Source organism: Falco peregrinus, chromosome 1 (genome assembly GCF_023634155.1).
Source record: "Falco peregrinus isolate bFalPer1 chromosome 1, bFalPer1.pri, whole genome shotgun sequence".
Taxonomy (NCBI): domain Eukaryota; kingdom Metazoa; phylum Chordata; class Aves; order Falconiformes; family Falconidae; genus Falco; species Falco peregrinus.
The window spans coordinates 70,488,795-70,511,342 of record NC_073721.1 but is presented as its reverse complement, the minus strand read 5'-3'; the positions used below and the strand labels follow the sequence as shown (position 1 = coordinate 70,511,342).

The window sequence follows — 22,548 nt, the reverse complement described above, 5'->3', positions numbered from 1 at the left end:
CTTGATGAGCATGCGATTTTTATAAGATAATAAATAACAATACTGCAAAAGCCACCTAGAAAAAAATTATCAAGGGGTTTTATTACTCAGGGGATCAGTAATGGAATACAGAGTTTTTCCCCTCTAGGGCACTGATTCAAATATAACCTAGGTCATTAGTGAGCAAAAATCATTACCAGCAGCTGTTCAGTGACCTACAGAATGTGAAATGAGTTTGTGGTCTCAATACAGTTTCTACTACATGTGTACGCAGAGAACAGAAAAATCACAGTCAGTGTTGGCCTCCCTGTTGGCATTCTCACTGGAGAAACTAAAATCCAAGCAGATGCATGGAGTGACTAGATGGCTCTCACATTTGTGTGCATGGAAAGCATTTGACTGCTGTAAGGAAGGAGAGAAATCCCATTGACAGCATGTTTAAGAAAATGCACAGCTGACAGTTATTGATTGAAAATCCTCTTGCCTCTAATAAGGATAGATTCCCTTTCAAGTGACTGCTGCTGTGGACATCTGAGGGTCTTGAATTAGGCTTGTAGTGATTTCATTGTCGTTAACATATTATGCTGCCAACAAAGCAAAGAATCGTGGGCTGAAATAACAAAGCATTACTATTGCCAAGAGATGAATTTCAGTTTCTTAAAGTTTAGGTGGGGATTGTGCAGCAGCACAAACAATGTGGGTGGAAAAATGTTGTGGGTGGTGGGAGGGATTTCATGGCAGCTCTTTCCACATGACTGAATTAGTTACCGCCTTATCTTCTAAACCAGTTATGTGTTCTTGCCTCAGCTGATGGATGTAGGAAGAAGATACATTTTTTCTTGGCCTTTTTGCTAAGAACAAATGTATTCTCATCTAACTATCTGATACATCTTCCGTGACAGCCCTTGCAGTGACATAAATTTGATGAGCTCTGTAAGTCATTTCCATCTTAAACTACAGTGCAATTAGAGCTTAACTGAATAAGGATTTGACACTGAGCAAATTTTCTTCCTGTGTGATTTTTATAGTATTTTCTAAATTCCTGGTTGCATTAATTTCTTCCTTTTTCTTCTAGTATTCCCAGCAAATGAATATGCAGTGTTATAAATGCTTTCATATTTTTAGACAATTGATCAGATTTGTCACATTTTATGACAGGGTTGGGACTTTATTTTAAAGAATTGCAAACTTGATTGCACTTCAGATAATGTTGATGGGAATAAGAAAGATGTAGCCATGCTGTCTCTGCCACACTTAGTTAAACAGGTTAATTTGGGCTAAATCATCTGTGAAGATGCACAGAAAAAAAAAAACCCCTCCACCTGCAGGGGAAGTTCCTGACTGCATTGCTTTTAGGACTTTATATTATTTATCTAGGTATGATGCTAAATGATAGCTTCTGGGTAAGAGGTACAAGGTGCATAAAGCCATTCTCAGTTTTGCAGAGAGTGGGCAAGGCAGTTAAGGCTGTGTGAACATGATCAGTAATGGCTGTACCAGATCTGTGGTGTTTTTAACTTGGCAGAAAAGTGCCTTCCTTCTGTGTAGTGCTCCAGTACCTTATCTTCGTTTTACCTAAGCACATTTGGTCATAATTTTCTCTGTACCACCCTGATACCCATTAACTATAACAAGTAGCTTTGCAAAGTAGATTATCCCTTATATAGTGACACCACCACCCCCGCCTTGTTGAAAGCTGGGAACCATTTGCAGGGTTTCCTTTGGCTCATTCTTAGGGGGAGTGAGCAGGCTGTTCTTAGTGAGTAACTCAAGTATTTAGCACTGAAACCAGGCAGCTTTAGAAGTCTGCAAGATCTCAGCAAAAGGACATAAAAGCCAGTGCACTGCTTCATTTCCTTCATTCCTGCATGCCCCATGTTCTGGCAGTGTGAAAGCCTGAAAGCTGTTAGCCAGAACAAGCATACACCTGGTAGAGCATGGGGGTGCTTATCAAGGGGGCAATTTGCAATATAGACTGGGGAAATTGGGGCTGACCCTGTTTGGGTAGACTTGAAAATACAGATCCAGCATACTCTGGAGACGGTGTCTTCATGCAGAGTGTACTTTTGGCCTGCTCTGATATGCTTCTTTCTCAGCTCCGATAGAAACTCTCTTGAGCATCAGGGCAAAAGTGGAAGAGCAGAAGCTTCCCCACTCAACAGCCTGCGTGGGGCCTGCCATGCTCTTATTTTCCCTCTCTTCTGTGGTCTGTGAATAGTTTAAGGTAAGCATGGAAGGGCATTTTATTGATGTTTACCTTCTTAGTCTTCTTCTGTTAAGAAAAAGCAAGCCCTCAGCATTTGTTCCTGTCTGAAAAAAACCCTATGATTTAAGTAGATCAGAAAGGCACAGATGAAGCAGATGTGACACACTGCCTCCATCGTTTCCCAGGTGAAAGCAGAGACACAAGTCATCTGAGGCAACGCAGAGAACCTGTGAACGAACCATCAGGGTGACAAATCCCTGCCTCCTGAATTTCAGCTGCAAAATCACCTTTTTTCCCAGCTTAGGTTGTGAATAGGATTAATCTTTTTCATACATGAAATAGAAGCACTTGAAATGTGTTTTCTTTTTCTGTGAGGAGAATCTTGTTAAATGCCCTGGCTTCTCTCAGATGTAGGACATTATCTCTGTAGATGCACAGTCCCACTGGTATAAACAGAAGCTATTCTTAAACTCCACTAAATTACCTTGGAGGCTCTGGCTGCTTTAAACTGAAAATCCAAAACCCAATAAAAGATACTACAAATTTTGCTTGTGGCATCCCAAACATGTTAATGTATTTCAGTGAATTAATTTTAACTTAGGTCTGGCCCACCTGATTGTAGAAGAGGGAGAAAGCAGAGAAGACCCACTTCTCAGGTCGAACGGCTGACACCACATGGACAAGCCAGAGATGAGACTGAGGCACCTCTGCAAGTCTGGTGGGTTTTCACAAAAAGGCCAACTTTTACAAACCAACTCCCCCAGTCTCTAGGGCTGAAACAGGAGGGAGGGATGACACTGTTGAAGCTGTGGTCACTGTGGCACTACAGTGGACATCAAAGCTGTCACATAGCACAGCCCAGCTCCTTGTAGCTCTTCTGTTTGCGTGTGGGCAACACGTTCAGTCAGATGATGTGCTTTCTTCCTGACAAGCAAAAGTGATTTAAAAATCCCTTTTTTTACACTTCACAAAAATTTTAATCTCTTTAAGCTGATTTTTAAATGCTTTCCTAATTTGATTTTCTGGCTTCAACAGACTTTGGAATAATTTTTCAACAAAATCACGGACATTTTCGCAAGTTGAAGAGGTTGTTTGTCACCGAGACGAGGTCATGTCAGGCCTTCGCAGCACGTGACTCTTTACCGCCATTGCTGCTGTGTACTTGGCCTTAACGCTTCTATCCATTTAACTAGCTTTTGCCCTAACTTCTGATTATCTTTTACTACTTATTCTATTCTGAAATAACTACAACAGTCAGTTCCACTAAAAGATATTTCACAATTTGTTATTGTGTAAGCCTCTTAAAAGGCCAGCTACTCATATTGTGTGGCAGGGCTGGAGGCCTTTCTGGAGGGTGTAAGGATCATTCCTACCACTAATCCTCAAGGGGGAAATTGCAATTTATTGATAGGAGGTGTAGATGAACCTGGGAGGATCTGGTATAGAAGTAGAGAGGGCTTCTTATGTACATGAAGCGTATCTTTTTATCAGTTGTAAAAAAACTAGGGTCAGATAGACACTGAGAGATACTGTGGGGGGAGTGATCAAAAAATACAGTGTTGGGCAAGAATTGTTTCCCTTCTGAATTGCAGTGATCTGTTACAGCCAGTTTAGGCAAATCTAGGAGAGGAGCAGAAATGTAATCTCTAGTTTGAAGTGGCTTACAACCTTTTTGTACAGAGGGAGCTGGTGGTGCACCGCAGGGCCCTGGCCAGGCAGCCCCTCAGGCACCAAGCTGAGCTCGCAGGCTGCTCCAGGCTGCAGAATCCATTACGGCCATACCAAGTCTCATGCTTCACGCTGAATTCACACCAGGCTTCTGCCCCTGCCCTGAATCCTGGATCTCCAGTTGTGCCAGAAGGCTTTTCACTGCCAGCCAGCCAGGCAGCCTTCGCTCTGCCCGCCTGCCTCCCCCTCAGGCCAGCCCTGCTCCCCCGAGCTGGCTGCCCTGCCACGCTCCTGTCCCAGCTCCTGTCCCACAGACACATGAGTGTCACCCCGTTTCATGGACAGCCCTGTGTGACCCAGGGCTGGGGGGGCCTTCCCCACACATGTCCTGTTCCCTCATTACCTGTCTTAAAAACTTGTGTTTTAAAAGCCACTTTATCTTGAGCTTCTTTCTCTGAAGCTTTATCATCTGAAAACTCATCCAATGTGAGGTTATTGACCTCCAGGCTGGTTTCATTTATTATAAATATGATCCTCTTTCTTATCCAAATTGCTTTCGTATCCATTTTGGTTCAGATATCCAAGGTATCACCGGGATGTTTGTGCAAAGCCGCCATTTGCATAATAATGTTTGAGTAGGTCATGATGACTAAGCAGTTTAATCTCTTCTGTTTGTGATCTTCATCCTTAAAACTTTGTAATATCATATGGGTACATTGCACTGTTCCAATTAACATAGAATTAATTGTTTAAGGATTTATTTCGCTTGAGCGGTAGGACTTTTACAGTGGTAATTCTCTGACAAGACCGAGGTTGGTTAGAACCATTATTGGTCAACTGTGTGGTCTTTCTGCCACCTTGTGGAGAAGAATCACTAAACTGTTGAGGTGAAACCGAAAAGAAGTCTTGGTTATTAAGATCCATACTTTTCATAAATGGGCCTAGGAACTGTTGTAGCAGAGCAAAACGTGTTGCTCTCTCCAAAAGTGTTTAAAATTAATTAAAATATTAAAAAGTGCTGAGATCACCCCAGATCACTAAAGCATAAACTGCTTGCAACTGTACTAAGCTATTACCACGTGTTCCTTAGACCATGCAGAAAACAAAAACTATCCCTATCCTCCTAACACCAGTCTTCCTGGCCTCCCTGGCTCACCAGTTTTGAGCAATATGGGTTGATATGATTGTCCTCACTTGGACCTGCAACTTCGTAGCTTATTTTACGAGGATTACCATGCCTGTTCTCCAATTCAGTCATAGCACACGTAATTAGCCTAAGAGATGCACCAGCCTCTGTTTGTTGGCTGTGATGAGTGTTAGTGAGCACCAGACGTTATTAATTTCTCTCTTCTAATTCCTGACTAAGGAATTAGAATCCCTAGCATCCAGCCTGTATGTAGACACTGAAATTACGGTGTTGCCAAATGGGGAAATTTCTGCCAAGGGTAACCATGTTATTCAAAGATGAATTTCATTTAGAAGCATGATTTCACCCAGACATGTCAGAAGCTGTTAAGTGCCTATGTTTAGCTCTCTATTGCTCATATGCAAAACCTTTAAGTTCATTGCTATACGCTATACATAGAAAGTTCAGAACATTGCAGCTCTGTGCATTACAGATCTTCAGTGAACCAGGAGGTAAAGTCTTCTGTAAAGATTCCTGGCATTTGACAGTCAGTTGAGAAGTGTTCTGCATTTTCCTTCTTCCCTTCCTTCCCTGCTGTGTAAAGGACAGAGAATCCAGCTTCTCCTCTTCCATATGTTGGGACTTCAAGGAAATGGAAAAGATCCAGTTTGTTCACTCCCACTTCCATTTTGCATGATCACTGAATCTGTGAAAACTTTAAACTAGATATGGAAAGGAAAAGCCCCTCCAATTTTAGAGTGTTTTGTGAAGATGGACTATTCAAACAGAAGGTGTTTCTCAGCCTACTTGTGCTACTGTTAGAATGACTTACAACAACAAAATTTGGGTTCCTTTTGTGCTAGGTACTCTACAGGTATGTACTAAGAGTGTATGTACCCAGACATATTCTGGCCTGACGGAGAGCAAGGCTGGGGAAATAGAGATTAATTACATAAGGAGAAAAGTGTCATTAGCCCATTTTATACTTGGTGATCTGAGTCCTATGGAACGAATGACTGACATTGCAGATAGATAGGTTTGTGAATAATTTAACCTATGTGAAAATAACGTCAAGAGAAGGGGCTCTTGGCATGAGTAAGGTTCTCATCTGCATGAGAATAGGTGTGACTGCCTCTGAAGCATCCTGAGATCATGCAGACAGTGTGCATCAAAGCCCCCAGATAAACTCAGATTTCTTTTATTCCAGTCAAATCCTATAAACCTTTATAGTCTTCAGTATGACCGCTTCTATGGATCAACACATGGAACATATCAATGTCATACAATTTATATGTTTGCATATCTATATTATCCATTATTACACTTTCTGAATTATTTCAAGTTTAGACACATAATTTATATTTTTAAACTGGAACATTACGCTTTTCATAGATGGCAATAGAAATTACTCTCTTGGTAGTCTGGCTTGCTTTGGTTCTACAGCTCTGCAGGGAAAGAGCTTGTATATTAGTTTATCTTTGTTTTATTTCTTGCTTTTTTGGCCTGGTAAGAATAATTGATACAACATAGATGTTGGTGGTAAGAGCATCTGTATTTAGATTTTGATTAGCTGTATAATTCCAGTTTCTGTAAAGATGTCTTTCCCAATTCCACTGTGTCAATGCCCTGACTTTTCATTGCTCTGGGTGACAGAAATGTACTGGTATTTCCTCCAAGATCTGTAGCAAATGACCAACGTTTTGGGGAATGCATTTTCAGTTTGGCAGTTCTTTCACTTCACTTGGCTTTCTTCTTACATTTCACTGCCAGATGTAGCAAAGAACACAGTCCCTAGCTTTTGGTTGTATTTTAACATGTAGTTAAATACAGGTTGTGAACATAAGCGTATCAGAGAATAGAAATAAAGTTGGTTAGCGTGCTGTATTGTACAGTATTTTTGACTCAGTGTAGGCCAAAGCAGTGCAGCAGAGGAAAGCACAATATAGATGGGCCTAAGAACTCTGCGTGTCACCTCATTCTCCTTTTTACAGAAGAGAGGAGGCACATTTTCTGTGTTGCAAGTAGCTGTGTTAAATCTTTCAGTGTCATGTTGGCTATCTTGGCACTCATTCAGGAGAAATCAACTAGATTTTCCTTTCTGCTGAGAATGAATATCACAACATGAAATTGCTTTAATTGCTGTGACTGTTAATTATCATACTTATCTATTCCACTGCTGTTGAGGATTAATTCTGAGGTAAGTGCCTGGATGCTATTTCATTGTTAGTTGAGCCCTGGCAAGTTTAATTGCAAAGAGATTTGGAGGGGGCTGTGTGAGAGAAGCAGACACAAAAGCTGGAGAAGCGAATTCCCACTCCACCAAAAGGGCTGGCTTTCTATTACGGCTCTCTAGCTTGTAACAACTTTTATCGCCTCTGAAATCTGTCCTTCCCTTGAGGTATAAATACAAATGCTGAGGCTCAGGTTAGTTCTTCATAGACAACCTGTGCTTAAGAAAGAAAGAAAAAAAGAAAATAACCTGTTTTTTCTCTTCTTGAATCTGTATTCAAAATTCTGTGGAGTCCCTGCCTAAGTGCTTCAGGCTGAGATAATTTTACAAAGAAAGAAGACTGCTTTAACAGAGTTAGCAGCCTCTTCCTTGGTGCCTGTGTCACCAGGAGGGAAACTCCATCTTGTCTGTGTAAATAAATGCAGAATATTACTGTAGAAAACAGGCTTTAAACGTCTTCCGAGTCAACAAAGTTGAGCCTTGATTTAGTATTGTGCAGAACTGGGCCTAACGCTTAGGAAATATTTAGCAAATTCAGAACAGACAAGTTATTCTCTATTTTGTCCGTTTACTCCTCCTTCCTGTTATGTTGTTATAAAAAAAAAAAAAAGGACTTTACACTGGAATGTGTCCAGATCACTGAGAGAGCCAAGCTCATCTAAAACCCTGAGTGGAATATTTTGATTACTGAAGTTAAATTCATGGAAAGTGCCGCAATGCAGTACCACGGAGGTTACATTTGCTGGCGCTGCTTTGTGCTGGTGTAGGCAGCAAGGTGGGCTACAGCCTGTGTTTTGTATACATTGAAAATATTTGCCTGTTGAATGAACAATTCAAATGGTATGGGAATGACTTCTCCAGACATTTTCACATATAGGTTTTGAACTACTTTATGTAAGAACCTGCTGAAATATCCCTGCTCGGACTAGAAATGCTGGATGCTAAAAAGTTTTTACATTATTGCCTTTTTATTTAAGGAATGTGGCTTAGAACATGTGGCCTTTTAATGTGAAAAATAAATTCTATGTTACATTTAAACACCTACAAAAAAAAAATTCCATTCATTCAAAATTCACACTTGAGCCAATTAAAGTAATTTATTGCTCTCATATGACATATGTAAACTCTGAGAATTTTAATATATACCATATGTAGGAAAATCTAGGCAAAGGTAGAAAAGTGTTTTAGTCTTTTGTAACATGTTCACGTTTGTTGGTTTGGTGGTTTTTTTTTTTCTCCAGAGGGCTGAACATCCTTCCTTGAGGGAACGTGCTGGGGGTTTGGGTTTTATTGCTTTCTGTAGGTAGTTTATATATATGAAGAGGTGCAGAGTGTGATTGGGCCTGGGGGTCAGTGGCTGAACCAAATGAAGCAGTAGCTACTGAATAAAACCTTTTGATAAGTGTGTAAATATAAAACCTGTTTCATAGTACAACTCAGAAGTGCTATTCTGAAAAGTGAGATAAAGTGGTAGTTGAAGCTTGTGTGACAATTTTGGCAGAGTCTCTGCTAGGTTCTAACTTCTGTTTTCCAGAATAAAATCTCAAGTATAAAGAATTTTCAATGACATTTAGGATCCTAAATGGTCATGTCAATCTGCGGTGTGGGACTTGGGAGTTTAATATTTTTGTTGCACATCAGTTTCATCCCAGTGACTATCAAGTTCCGTTGCATAGAGGTAAGCTGTAGGTGAGTCATCCTATCTATGTAGGCTAAAATCTAGACTTGGGCAGTCTCATAGACTCATTTAATTTGGCAATAAGAGGAAAAAATAGTCTTTCAATTGAAGTGGGATGGTTTTATCGCAATTATTTCAGTCTAATGCCCTTAGTAAGTTTTAACAGGTTTCACATCCCATGGTGACTCTCTCACACTTCTATGCAGGATTTTAAAGCAGAACAAAGCTGTGTTGAGATGTGCAATCTTTAAAGCAGAACAAAGCTGTGTTGAGATGTGCAATCTGTGGCTGACCAGTTCCGTCTCGTCCACTGTTAGTAGCTTCCAACCTCTTGCAAGTGAGGCTAATAAAAGTCTTTTACAGATAGCAGGATTTTCCCTATTTCCCCTGCAAAATCTGTGTTGAGGAGAATGCCCATATGTTTCCCTGTCTTTGAGCCAAATGGCATCATGAAATGATGTTCATAGTCTCATTATCTCAGAGGTTCCACACAATGATATGATTCATGAAATGATGGAATGTCTTTTGAAAGCTCTGGAAACAGGCTGACACCTCCCATTGAAACTGTCAGACTGTAGCTGTTTGCTCCCTCTGCACCAGGAAACGCTCAGAGGGCTGGAGGCAGCATGATTCAGGCTGACGCGTCTGTGTCCTGGGCTCAGGGAGCAGTATCTAGGGAGACTTGATTGTCAGACTAGTTTCAAATCTAGAAAAGAGAGGTGGATAAATATTTGAAATAAGAGTGAATTTAGAGATGCACATCTCCCCATTGTGTTCTAATTCTGCCAAAGGTTTAAGCTATCATGTTATGCCTCCTTCTCAGAACTGTCTATGAAAACTTTGATTTCCACCTTAGAGCACCAATGGTCAGCCACTGATGCCTAAATCTGATTACAGTTGCTTGAGACATTTCAGTTGAAGCCCTGCATGCCCCAGCGTAGCACAGGGGGTCCAGAACCAGGCTCTTTCCTATGTCATCTGCTATTTGTAACCCCACCTGATTGAGGCAACCTGTTTTCAAGCCCAGCGGGTGGTAGGTTGTGTATCGAAGGGGCAGGGGCAGCTTTGCAAGGAGGGCAGAAGAGAAATTTCACTCCTTCCTCCCTCTGTTAGCTGCCATGTTGCTTCTCACTGTCCTGTCGTGGCACCGATGCTTCATATGCTCTTTGCTGTTGTAAGCTGCCACTGCTATTTCTAGTTCACATGAAGTCACAGACACTATGACACTGCCATTCGGATAGGCAACATATATAGTATGGGGTTTTTTTTATGATGTCCTATCACTTTCCTACTTTCTGCTCCCATCTAGACAAAAAAACCCAAAGCAAACCAGCTTCTTCACTAGGAGAGTAGAGTAGCACTGGAGCAGGTTATGCAGAGAGGGTGTGGAAGCTCCATCCTTGGAAGTTTTCAAGACTGAGCCAGACAAAGCTTGGCTCATCTGGTCTAGTTCTGGCAATAGTTCAACGTTATTCCATGGGTTGGACCAAACACCTCCAGAGGTTTCTTCCAACCAACATGTCTATGATTCATCCCTCTCCTGCAGCCATGAACTATAAAACCTCGGAGGGACGTGACCCAGTGTAAGGGATGGATTCAGTTCTTATCTTTTACAGTGGAGCTGTATCTGCTGCTAGTGTAACACGTCTGTTATTGCTTTGCAGTGATTATTCAAGCATACCCGCTTTTATGGATTTTTTTTCTTTTCTTTTCTCCCCCCCCCCCGCCCCCCCCCCCCCCCCCCCCATTTTGTTCACTTCATAAAAGAGGGAAAAGAGAAGAACATTAGTGTTACTGCTTTCAGAGACTGAGTAGTTATGGAAAAGGTGGAGTGAAAAGCTGAACTATATCAGATAGAACATTTTGCAGGTTCAGGCCATACACGCTCCTATGCAAACCCTTTGCTTTTGTGCAAATTTCTACGGTGACTAAGCATATTGCCAAGAAGAGATGATGTACTGAAATAGGCACATATTTTCATTTTCCTGGCAAGACCTGGTTAAACATACCACATCACTCATCCCATTGGGAGAGAGCATATATCCTTAATTAGCCTGGAAATAATATCAGTGATGTGCCCAAAGGCATTTCTGGGATATCTTTCTCAAAATTCTGACATAAAATTTATGGCAGGATTCCTGGGGTAATTCTCTCTCCTCTTTCAGAGTTTCCAAAATGCCCTGTGGATAATGTTCAGTTATTTCTATATCTTATAATAATAATACATCTGTAAAATACATTTTTTGAAAGGTAGGAAGCTGAATATTTTCACAAATTGCCCTAGGACATGGAACCTATGGATTTCTATCTCTTTTCATTTTACAACAATTTTACTTTCATACACTGTGCAATAAATATGCAACCCTCTTTCTATGTCCCAGAGCAACTATAAAGTTTTATAGGGAAGTCTAGCTTATTAGAGGATTGTTCATTGCATTATGCTGCTTTATTGATGCTGAAGTTAGCTCTTTGCATTATTACTGAACATAAGTTTAAAGCTTACTGCACCAAATAAATAACTGCCTTACGGTAGGGAGACACGTAATCTTTGTCCCTTTCACAGTCTTCTCTGTGGTTGAGTCTAGAGATCTACTCTAGAATGCACAAGTTACAAGAGCTAAAGAGGTAAACACGTTGTTAGTTTCATGTTATGCTACCGAATCTATTAGAGATTTGAAATAATGCCTTGTGAAATGAAGAATTTTGAACAAAAAATTCACCAAATATCTAAGGAGTCAAACATTCTTGCAATCTTACTAATACCAGTAAGCACTTAGTATCTAGGAAAAGGTGAGTGAAAGCCATTTAAGCCAACTATACTTTTATTCCCAGTTGCACTAATATGAATGATACATATTTTTAAATAACCTGTCTAATAGGGAGAGTTTCTAAACAGACGTCAGGAAATACGTTCAAGGTTTAACTTCACTGGAGAACATGACAGGCCACTCAATTGTAGCTGTTGGGAGCCAGCACAGGAGCTTCAGTGCACTGCCAACAGCATTATTCCCTCAGCATGTTGCAAACAGGATGGCTGGTAGAGTATTTGAGCACTTTCAAGGAGAGACACTGGCAGAGATTAGATTTGTATGAGGAAATTATGAGTTGCATATGTTCTTCCTGCTTGTGGAGCAAAGGGGGAAAGCAACCAGAACTCCCATGCCAAGGAAGAGAGACAGACAGGCTGTGAGCTCACTTCCAGTAAGAGAGACACTGACTTGGGCTGAAATACCTTTATTACAGTAGGATGAGTGCTTGCTTGTGCTAGTCTGTCAGGAAATAAGTAAAGTGTTTGGCTTTTTTGATTGCTACAGCACTGAGCTCAGGTTTGCATTGAATTATTTATGAAGTCTGCAAGATCTCATCCCTGACTCATAATGGACACCTCAGCACCCACCACTGTATTTGCAAAATTAGGATAATTTTTCTTGGGTACGTTACTTCACACTGATGTCTATTGAATTTTATCTGCCATTTTAATGCATAGTCACTTACTCTTGTAAGCTCTTCGTGCACTTCTTCAGAGACAGCTCTCATCTTTACTGGACTGATTAACCTAGAATTCCTAACATGCCACTTTCACCTTCTGGCAGAAGTCCCCTGGTGATTTCTCTTTACTGGAGAAACTGTTTTTTCCTCCCACCTCTTTCCAATATTTCATCTGAGAATTCCTTTTGGTTTCCAGGCTGCTTAATAACCTTGAAAGCCTATGGTGAAAAACTTGGTTGAGTACCTTTTGGAAAACCCCATGAATAGTATCCTCTGGACCATTTTTGGTCATTTTGGTCATATACTTGCTGACACCCTGAAAAGTCTCAATACATCCGTGAGGTGCATGCTCCCGTATTAAAATATGTGGCAAGTGTTCCTCGCTATATTGTTTGTCACAAATTCTTACATTCTCATTCCTCAGTGTAGATGCCAAATTAACTTGTTCGTCATTTCCAAGATACTCTGTGAAATCCTTTTGAAAATTGGTGCCATTTCCTACATGACACACTCGAGTTATCAGGGCAGTTTTAAAGTGAGAGTTAACATACCATTGTTGGTATTTTAGTTATTTCATGTTTGAGTTTGTTTTGTACTCCTGATTGAAGACTGTGATTCTGTTAGTTTGTTCTGTCTGTTTTGTTCCATATCAGCTTCTCAGTAATTCAGTTTTGATATCCATCTGGTGACTCCCCTGCAAAGAGTTTTGGGCTACAAACTTTGTAAATCTCTTCCGTAGTAACCATAGAAGTGAAAAATATATTTAGCTTTTTTTATTATGGTCTTAGCTTATTAGTACTCCATGCATATCCAGGTTATCTACTAGCTTGACAGACTCTTGACAAGCTTTCTGCTCCTGCTATGTTCAAGAAAGAAGTTACAGCCTGTTTTGGTTTTATTCTTGTGCAAGCTTTCCTCTTCAAACTCTTTCTTTTATTTATTTTTTTCTTTTTGGCCCTGACATCACATTTTCACATTTAAACTGCCATGGTTTATAGTCTTTTTTACATTCCTTATTTGGCCATAGATTTTGCTGTTTGATTCATGTCTTTCTGCCACTAAAAACTTCTTCACCTTGCTATTTAGTGGCTTTTTGCCCTTCCGTAGCCTTCTTTGAAAGATGATGTGTTTCTTCTATGCCTATAAAGTGGTGTCTGTAAATAGTCAGTCTCCAGCCTGCCTGTAAAGGTTTACGTCCTACATTGCTCATGTAGCTTCTTTTTAAGAAGCTGTCTATGTAGTATCTTTCTGATGTTGATCCAGTAAGGACACAGTTTTAGTATATTACAGAACAGCTTTTGATCGTAACTTTTTGAAACGGGTCCCATGTGCTATTCCAAAGTTATATTAGTTTGGTGTTATATTTTTATTCCATGCCACCAGCTATTCCTTCTTGTACCATGTATGATATTTTAACCATCTTTCTCTTTCCTATTGGAGAGAATCACTGTATTGCTTCTCTCCAGCACCTTTTTCCACTCTTAAGTACCAGCTTCATTTTCTCTCATATATTGAACTGAGCTTTTTTTGAAAACATTTATTCTCAGCTTGTGCATATCTTTGACATTCTTTGCTTCTGTTTACAAAGAAGGACTAGTGTTTAATTTTCCAGCTTTGTCAGTTGGTCTAATGAGAATATTTCATTTTTCAACTTCATGTCTAGCACCGATCAGTTTCATGGGCTACTGGGACCTTGTTACTTCTGCCTTATGACCTGTGCAATGCCTAGAATAAATAAGGGACTTTTAAGAAGAGGTTTCTTTGAAATCGAGAAGAAAGTTCTTCAAAGCTTATGAGGAGCTTTGCCAAAAAAATGAATGCTAGTAAGCAACCCGTTTTGAAGGCTTGTTTTTAAGGGTGATGAAGTTTCATGCCTTAAACTGATGCTGATGTGGAGATGGAAATGATAAAAGATTGGTGTAGTGGTGATGGGCTAGGAAAGGAACTGAAATTCAAGTAAACAATTTAAACTTCTGAGAAAGCAGAGGAATGCAGAGAGCAATACAGGCAAAGTAACAGTCAAGGAAGAGATGGTTTTAGTTTCAGTCTAAACCTATCAAGGTCAGATGCCAAAAGGTGGCAGTAACTGAGCCATGAAATGATGACTGAGTGGATTATTTCTGGAGCTGTGCCTATGGAGAGACAAGAAGGGTTATCTTGAAGTCCTAAGGCAAAAATACTCCATAGGGTTTAAAGCCCATGGCCATTTTGCTGCCTGACTGTTGAAGAGGAATACAGACATTTGTTTTCCTTTGTTAAAGTGAACTCCGGCCTTTGTGGGAATAAAACTATTTTACTTGTATGATGCCTTGTTGATGACACCACTGAGACACCCACAGCATGCTGGGAGCCAGGTACTCACTGCAAGTGCCCTCAGCTCCCAGTGAAAATCCCATGCAAGGGACCATGCTGCACTGCAGCCTTGTCTGCTTGTCCTGTTGTCAGATAGGGACTCGGGCACCAGCACTATTCAGAACAGAGGGAGATATTTAAAAATGAGAACATTTTACACAGTGTAGAAGTAAAATGTCACTTTTGTTTTTTTAGAACATTATTGTCACATTTAGTTTTTAGTTCGCTATCATTGAAGAGGCAGATGTGCAGCATTGTGCTTGGGCTATTGTGTTCTCACGATGTCTTGAAATTGAAGCATTTTCATGTTTTCTTCTTTCTTGCACGCTTACTTTTTTTGAGTTTTCAAGTATTCCTATATTGTAAAAATCCACATGCATAACTGATTTCTATTCCTTTATATCTAGATATAATAAAGCATATATTCTTATTAACTAGAAAACTGATTTACACAGAGAATATTAAGTAACCTAATCAAATCATACAGTAAACCGATTTATTTTATGGTCATTTCCAGGAGGCGTGTGAGATCTAGATTTTGTTTTAATCAAAAGCTGATAATTATCTTCTTGTCTGGGAAATGCACATTCAAACGGAAAACTTTAAGTAGAAGCGCAAACTCTGCATAACTTTGTAATTTTCAAGGTACTAAGATAACCAGCTATGTATTAACTAACCTCGCATTAGAAAAATGATCAATTATTCTCTTTGTCTGCTGGCAGCCAGTAGTGCTATACATTCATCACCTAATATTCTTTATATGAAAATGTATTCTGATTTATTATGTAATGATAGACCAAAGATTACTAACGAAAAGTCACTTATACAGTAAGTCAGTCACCTGAGTATTTCACAGCATTAGAATTTAGCTTCACTTGATGGCCAGACAAGATCTGCATCTGCTCTTTGGGGCTTGTACCTCCTATGCATGTACCTGTGTTAAACTGACATTTTCCTACCTATATCGTACACAACATAAACTTTAATATTAAAGTAAACCAGACATATGGATCTACCCCATGTAGGATCAAACACACAAAGTTACATGTATTGTTCAAAAAACCTGTTCTATAGGTCACTGTGAGGATCTGGCTCTTGACTTTGCTAAGGTAGACAACATTATAATTAACATTTAACCGACCCTCTTGCACGAGTGCTTTCTAATATAGTCTGTAATTATAATGCTCATCTACTACTTCCTTCCCTCAAAATGCCTGCATGGGAAGGATCTGTGATAAATGAATGAAAGCAAAAAAGGCCAGGAGAAGATTTTTGTATTATTCATCAGTCCTCTGTGGCATAGGTTGAAAGCATGCAAGTGAATACAGGAAGGTTTTTTAAAAAGTGCATAATTTAGGCCATTGAGTACAGAACAGCTCCTGCCTGTGTTTCTGACTCTTCTACAGAGCTGCTGTATGATGTTGGTCAATTTATTTAACCTAAACTTCTGTCACATTGATACTTGTTTCCTTGTTTTCCTTAGCCCTGACTTGAAACCCTGGGAACTGGCTTGCTGAGTGCTCACAGCTGAAACTGAAATCAACAGCAGCTGTGCTTTGAATAGAAAACATGCTGTAGGAAGCCATGTGCTCTTGAAAAGTCAAATCTTAGATCAGGCACACAAAATTAGTCATACTTTTGTTTTTAATCTTCATGTGTCTTTTTTTATCTTCCTTAAAGCAGGGTTAAGATCTCTCCCATTATAGGGATTTTGTGAACAAGAAGGAGCTTGGTTTTGTGAAGCTTTCAGGTACCCCAGTGAAGGGTAACATAGAAAAGTTCACAAGGAAATTTAATCATTCTGTCTTTTGAATTCATACAATGTATGACAGTCTATGGCTGTCCATTGAATGAAAATAAAACAGGATGGAGGAGCAGCATGCCACATAAAGTTGACCTACCTTATACAGGGAGTGAGATGGCATCTTCTAGATTACCGTAAACATGGTCCCTGAGTGGAACAAATACAGCGCTGTTTATATGCCATAGTTGGAGGATGGAAAAGTATTTCACTAAACCCACAGAAAAGGTAAACTAAATATAAGCACAATATGAAAAGAAGGGCACAGAGGAAAGGGACATAGATGCTCTGATGATGTTGGATCAATTGGAGGTGTAAGCAGCACAAGTGATGGGGAGGACGAGCGCATAAGAGCAGCAATACATACAAGCATTACATAACCACACTGAAGTAAGTGTCAGGCTGTCTCCTGTCGTTGCCAGCCCTGATCCAGCATCAAGCACTCTCTGAGGCATGAGCCCTTCCCCACCAAGCCCAGAAAAAATACATCAAAGGAAATGAGCAGTTTGGAGAGAGGTGAAACCATCTCTTAGCTTACTTCTCCTAGAAGTGGGAGTGGCACAGACTCGACTGTTTATCCTCTGTCAGTCAATTTATTTTACTAATTTAGCAGGAAATAAACCCAGCAAAAATTGTATCATTTTCTTTCTGAACTAATGTGTTAAATGGGCTGATGAAAGTATCTCGCAAGTTTCATTGGTATGAGGGAAGGGGTGAAACTGCACACCTGGAAAGTTAAGAAGGCTCTAGGAAGGAAGGATTAAGATTTATATTTTTTTTTTTTTTTTTTTTGGTGGACAGTGAACAACTGGATCAGCTCAGCTGCATTTGACAAATTTTATTTGTCAATTTTATAGGAAAATTGCTGAATTCAGTCTTGCAATAGTAAGATCCCTTTTTCATTTGCCATCCAAAGCACAGATGCATGTTTCTTCCCAGTGGCAGGTAAAGGCCCAGCTAGACACCTACAGGAGCTGCAAAGGCATGGGGCAGTGTCAGACCCACTGTACCAAGGACTGTGGAGACTCAACCACACCAAGCGAGAATGCAATAATCAGAGACTGTGGCCAGCAACACCTGAAAAGTTCTCCCAACATACATGAATTGGTTTTGAGAAATTTTGAAGACTGAGAGCACATGGAGGTTGAGTGATACAGGTAATTTGTTTGGGGAGGATGCAAGCAAAGGAGAGGGGTGGAGAGATGGGCTGTGGCATAGGGAAAGCCTGGAGGAGGAGGAGGGTGGGGAGAAGATGTGGTTTTCTTGTAAGACTGGAAGGAGAAGAGGCAATGATGCAGAGCCAGCCCAGGTCTACTAGGACTTACTAGATCAGATGATGTGCTGTGTGAATGCAGCTGTACTGTCTTCAGGGAGAAGCCAGATTTTGAGGCTATGCAGTCTCTCTAATGCAGCACAGAGATAATAATGCTGGTTCAGAGCCAGCTGTTCCTGAAGCTGTGACCAGTGAAGGTGTGTTGCAGGGAACCCACAGGGCCAGCCTGGTCTCATGGCCCTGCCTCAGTGGCAGTGCCCACCCAAGCAAGCTCTGCCTCTCAGTGAGAGCACAGCTGTGAAGCAACACAGCTGGTTCTGGGGGCCAAACAACTACATTAGAAGCATTGCAGGAGGTTTCACTGCAGACTAGACCCCATCTAGTTCCCAGGATTAAATACTTCTTAGCAGTTGCAGTGCATTGGGTGCACTCATGGAGTTCGTCTTCTGGTTTAGTCTTGTGAGAAAGGAATGCAGTTTGTGTCCTCAGAGACTGCTCAGTGATTTGAATGCAAGTACAATCAATGTAGATGGTTGGGAGAGTTGCTTTGAAAATGTGCTTTTGCTTTAAACCAGAAAGCTAGTTTAAGCACACATATGAGGATCAACCAGTTTAGATCTAGTCTTCCTTTTGAAAAGCACCTGAGTGGCTTGACATAGTCTTGGCCTCTTTTCTGGATCCGAGGGGACCATTGCATTCCATGTGTTGTGGAGACAGTGCTGCCTCTTGGTGTTTTGGCCCCGGTTGTCTCAGGGGACCACAGTGCTGCAACAAGACTGAGTGTTGCTGGTGAAGATGGCTGGCGCGCCTGGCCCTGGGGTAAGGGGCCTTCTCTGAGTGGCAGCAGGCACACCGTGCCCAGATTTTCAGATTTTAACCTTGTTTGACTCAGATTTCGGTCCCTCGGTTTGTTTTGCATATATATACATTAATGTGTTCAAAAATCAGAGGGCCATTCAGTCTTTGTGCCCTGACACAGCTTTGGCCTTGTCTTCTCCAACTCCCAACAACTTCACTTGGAAGGAAATTGTGGGAAAACAAGGGCAAAGCCCAGCTAGAGCATTGCCTGTAGGTCACCAGACCCATCATGGGCCAGCAGCTGCTCTTGAGTGGGAAATCTACTCAGCCTGTGCTCTGGGGTCGGCTTTTAGATTCAGGGACCTTGATGAAATTGGGAGAGCTGCAAAAAGCTTTATTGGCCCCCAGCCCTGCCCTGACAACTAGATTTAGCATCTGTGTGTCTGGGAGCCCACATACGAGGGGTGGAAGCTGAGGGGGCAGGGAGGGCTCTGCCGGGCCTGGCAGCCCAGGTGTTGGCCATTTCAGCCGGCGGAGGCTGGGAGAGGCTGTGCTTGTGGCAGCAGGTCGGTAAGGACTCTGGCTTTGGTGCAATGGGGGGGGGGGGGGGAATAGCTGTTGATAAATTTGATTTTTTTGCCAGTGGGAAAAGCTGTTTCTGTCATGGGTTTGGGTTTGAATTGGGTGCTGAGTTCATGTGGGCAGGCAAAGGGAGGGCAGGCCTGCGGCTCCAGTGTGCTGCCTCCGTCAGGAGAACTTGGTTTCAGAGCAGTGCTATCTGCGGGAGGTCTGAATTTGCTGAGTTGTTAAATTTATGCTGTGCTTCAGTCTGGGGGTAACGTCACACTTGTTCAACTCTTTTTATGATCTCTAAAGCCCAAAAGATTCATTCAGACTATAAACCGTAGCCAGAGCTACCTCCTGGACATGGAGAGGCAGCTAGTGAGATAATAGTACCTCAGCTCTGCTAGGCAGAAGATACATGTCCAAGGCCCGAAAGATAGTTAATGCCTTTTCAGATGTGAGGATGTTTGTAATATAAAATTTAATTTAGAAGTAATAAACATAATAAGTAGTGACTGTATTTTCAATATATGAAATAAAGTATTTAAAGATACATTATTCATGCCCACATTGTAGGGTTTCTGAATAAGTAAGTTCATAACAAGATATTCTAGCCATAATAATAATGTAACTAAATATACTTATCTTTAGATAGTAAATGTAAGCAGTTACAGTTTATAGCATGGAGTGAGTAAACTTGTGTTGTGTGCAAAAAGTTTGGTGAGTTGGCTTCTACAGTGCGTATGTACTCTGCTAGTAAGCCCTCGCACAGACTTCCCAAAAGAGCTGTAGTGGTGTGTCCCGAGGAGGGTATGTACAGCCCTGCTCCAGGCACAGGCATCCAGCTTGCATCCTGTTCACTTGTTAGGGAATGACATCGATTGTTGTTTGATACCAGCAGCCAAGGTGGAAAAAATAAAGCAGCCACAGCCTTTTTTAAATTTGTGGTGTGGTTTTGGTGGTGTGTTGGTTTTTTTTTTTGTTTTTTGGTTTTTTTTAAGATAATAAAATAAACAGATTTACTGTCTCCCAGTACCTGGGTCATTTCAACAAATGGGTCAATTATTGGAATGTAATTTTTTTATTCTGCTTATAAAAGTACCTGCTACACAAACTACCTAGTATGAGGTGGTAATATGCCAAGTAGGGCTTGTAAGGTGTTGATGGACCTGTTCAGCATTTTTTCTGTACAGTCTTTCTTCAGGGCTATCAAACTAGTGTATAGCATCTACTTAAAGATATAATGAGTTGTTTCCTACTAGTGCTGATTATTTCTGCTATGTAGTGGGGTTTAGTACCTTGCAGCAACCTGTGGTCACCATAAGTTATCTGATATTTCTTGCTGTGTTCCTCCTGTTGTGTTTTTTTGTTGTGCGTGTGGTTTCTTTTACCCATATTCTATTACAATAATAGCCAGACTTTTTTCCATCCTACTGTGTTTAAGTACTAACTTGGAGTCCACTTAATGTTGAACTATGTTTTTAAAAAGAAAATACGAAAGATTAAAGCAGCCTTGTAACTGCTGTAACAAGATGCTCTTGAAAGCATTGAGCCTGTTAAGATAAAAACAATCTTTTTTTCATTATTAATTTTTTAATAAAATGACTGTTGCTTTCAGATGCTAAAAATAGGTCCCTGCTTTAACTAGTATGGGGAACCATGCTGTGTTTTACCCTCTGTGGGTATGTGGGAACCATGCTGTGTTTTACCCTCTGTGGGTATGTGTGTACAGGAGGTGACTTAGCTTTAAACTAAACTAGAAGTTTAGCCTAATACTGGAATGCCTGAGCTAACTTTAAACTACCCAGTTTCAGAGCAAATAGCTGTAAATCCAGCAGCATGAAGCCAAAATGGTTATTCAGCTTTTCCCATGGATTTTTCAGTCATTTGTGTGTACAATGTTTATGCCATTATCCTGTTGTTCCTAAAATGCAATACATAGTAAATATGTGAAACAAGTGGGGAGGAGCATCACAGATTGACTGGAGGGGGCTGAGGTGGATGAAGGAAAATAAAATGTTTTAGAACATGTTGGCCAAATATGGTATAGAAGTCAATCAGTGACGGTAGTCAGCTTCATAGAATCATATAACGATTTGGGTTAGAAGGAACCTTAAAGATCACCCATGGGCAGGGACACCTTCCACTAGACCAGGTTGCTCCCAGCCGCATCCAGCCTGGCCTTGAGCACTTTCAGGGATGGGGAACCCACAGCTTCTCTGGGCAACCTGTGCCAGTGCCTCACCACCCTCACAGTACAGAATTTCTTCCTAATATACGATCTAAATTTATCCTCTTTCACTTTAAAGTCATTCTCCCTTGTCCGATCAGATGACCTTGATGACAGAGTGGACAATATCCCCTACCTACACTGTAGGTAGACATAGGTGTTTAATGAGTTTAGTCAAAGCAGACTATGCATATCTCTGACCTTCAACATTCAGCTGATGGATTCAATACAGTAGATTCAATAAGACCTCGATTTATAACCCTTTCCTTTTAGAGAAAAGGGATAGAGTTCTTATCAATATGTGTGACCTAGCCTTTCCTTCTGACAAGGTCAGTGGTGGAATGGAAACCCTGATATATAGCTGTTTAGTTAAGGCACTCCATCCAAAATCTGGGACATGGGTTCTTGAACTGGATTGCAAAATCTTGCATGAGAATCATGACTTCCTTTGAGTGCCATTACACATTGCTGATGTGTTGTGCACTGGCATTCAGTAATTGTGATTTTGCATTTTATTTTTAATTTAAAGCCTGCTTCTGATTTATCTGACAAGTAATTCAGAATATGGAATTCTCATTTCCTTTGGTCCTTCCATGTAATTCCCCCTTTCTTTCTTGGCTATTTGGGTAGTGTAGCTGGCAACTGGTAAGCAGCTGCTTTCCTTCATTCAGAGAGGGGAAACAACATAAAAGGAAACATCTGGATTTTGCAGAGAAAAGGTCTGCAATGGCATTTTACTTGGTTTAGCTGTGTTTGTGAGTTTGCTCCTAACTCATTTTCTTGAACATAATTAAATGGAAAGTAAATCATGTCACGGTTAGTCCTTGGCTTATTACTGGTCTTATTGAGGGGAAACAGAACTTTTTAAAGTTAAGGCAGTGCCTGCTTACATGGCAAAGACTTGCTCATTGAAAACCTCTGTGGATTGTGCAAATGTTAGTTATCCACATAAACTGATTGTAAGGAAAAATAATGGCAGTAGGTAGGCGAAACACTTCTTCCCTTCAGATGACCTTGTGGTGGGTTGAGCCTGGCTGGGCACCGTGTGCCCACCAAGCAGGTCTATCACTCCCCTCCTCAGCAGAATGGGGGGGAGAAAATAAGATGAAAAACACCTTGTGGGTCAAGATAAAGGCAGTTTAATGAAGCAATAG

At 40.8% G+C, this 22,548-nt stretch overlaps 1 long non-coding RNA gene across 2 annotated transcripts in view; it reads right to left on the bottom strand.

The window, feature by feature from the left end:
• LOC114013072 (uncharacterized) overlaps nt 1-22,548 on the bottom strand; it is a 57,554-nt gene that overhangs the window by 5,750 nt on the left and 29,256 nt on the right. The window contains exon 4 of one of the 2 annotated variants that reach the window (XR_003555919.2): nt 8,344-9,593. The exons of the other annotated variant lie outside the window; for it this stretch is intronic. This is a non-coding gene — a long non-coding RNA (uncharacterized LOC114013072). Of the gene's footprint in view, nt 1-8,343; nt 9,594-22,548 lie in introns of those variants that run through there. 2 annotated transcript variants of the gene reach the window in all.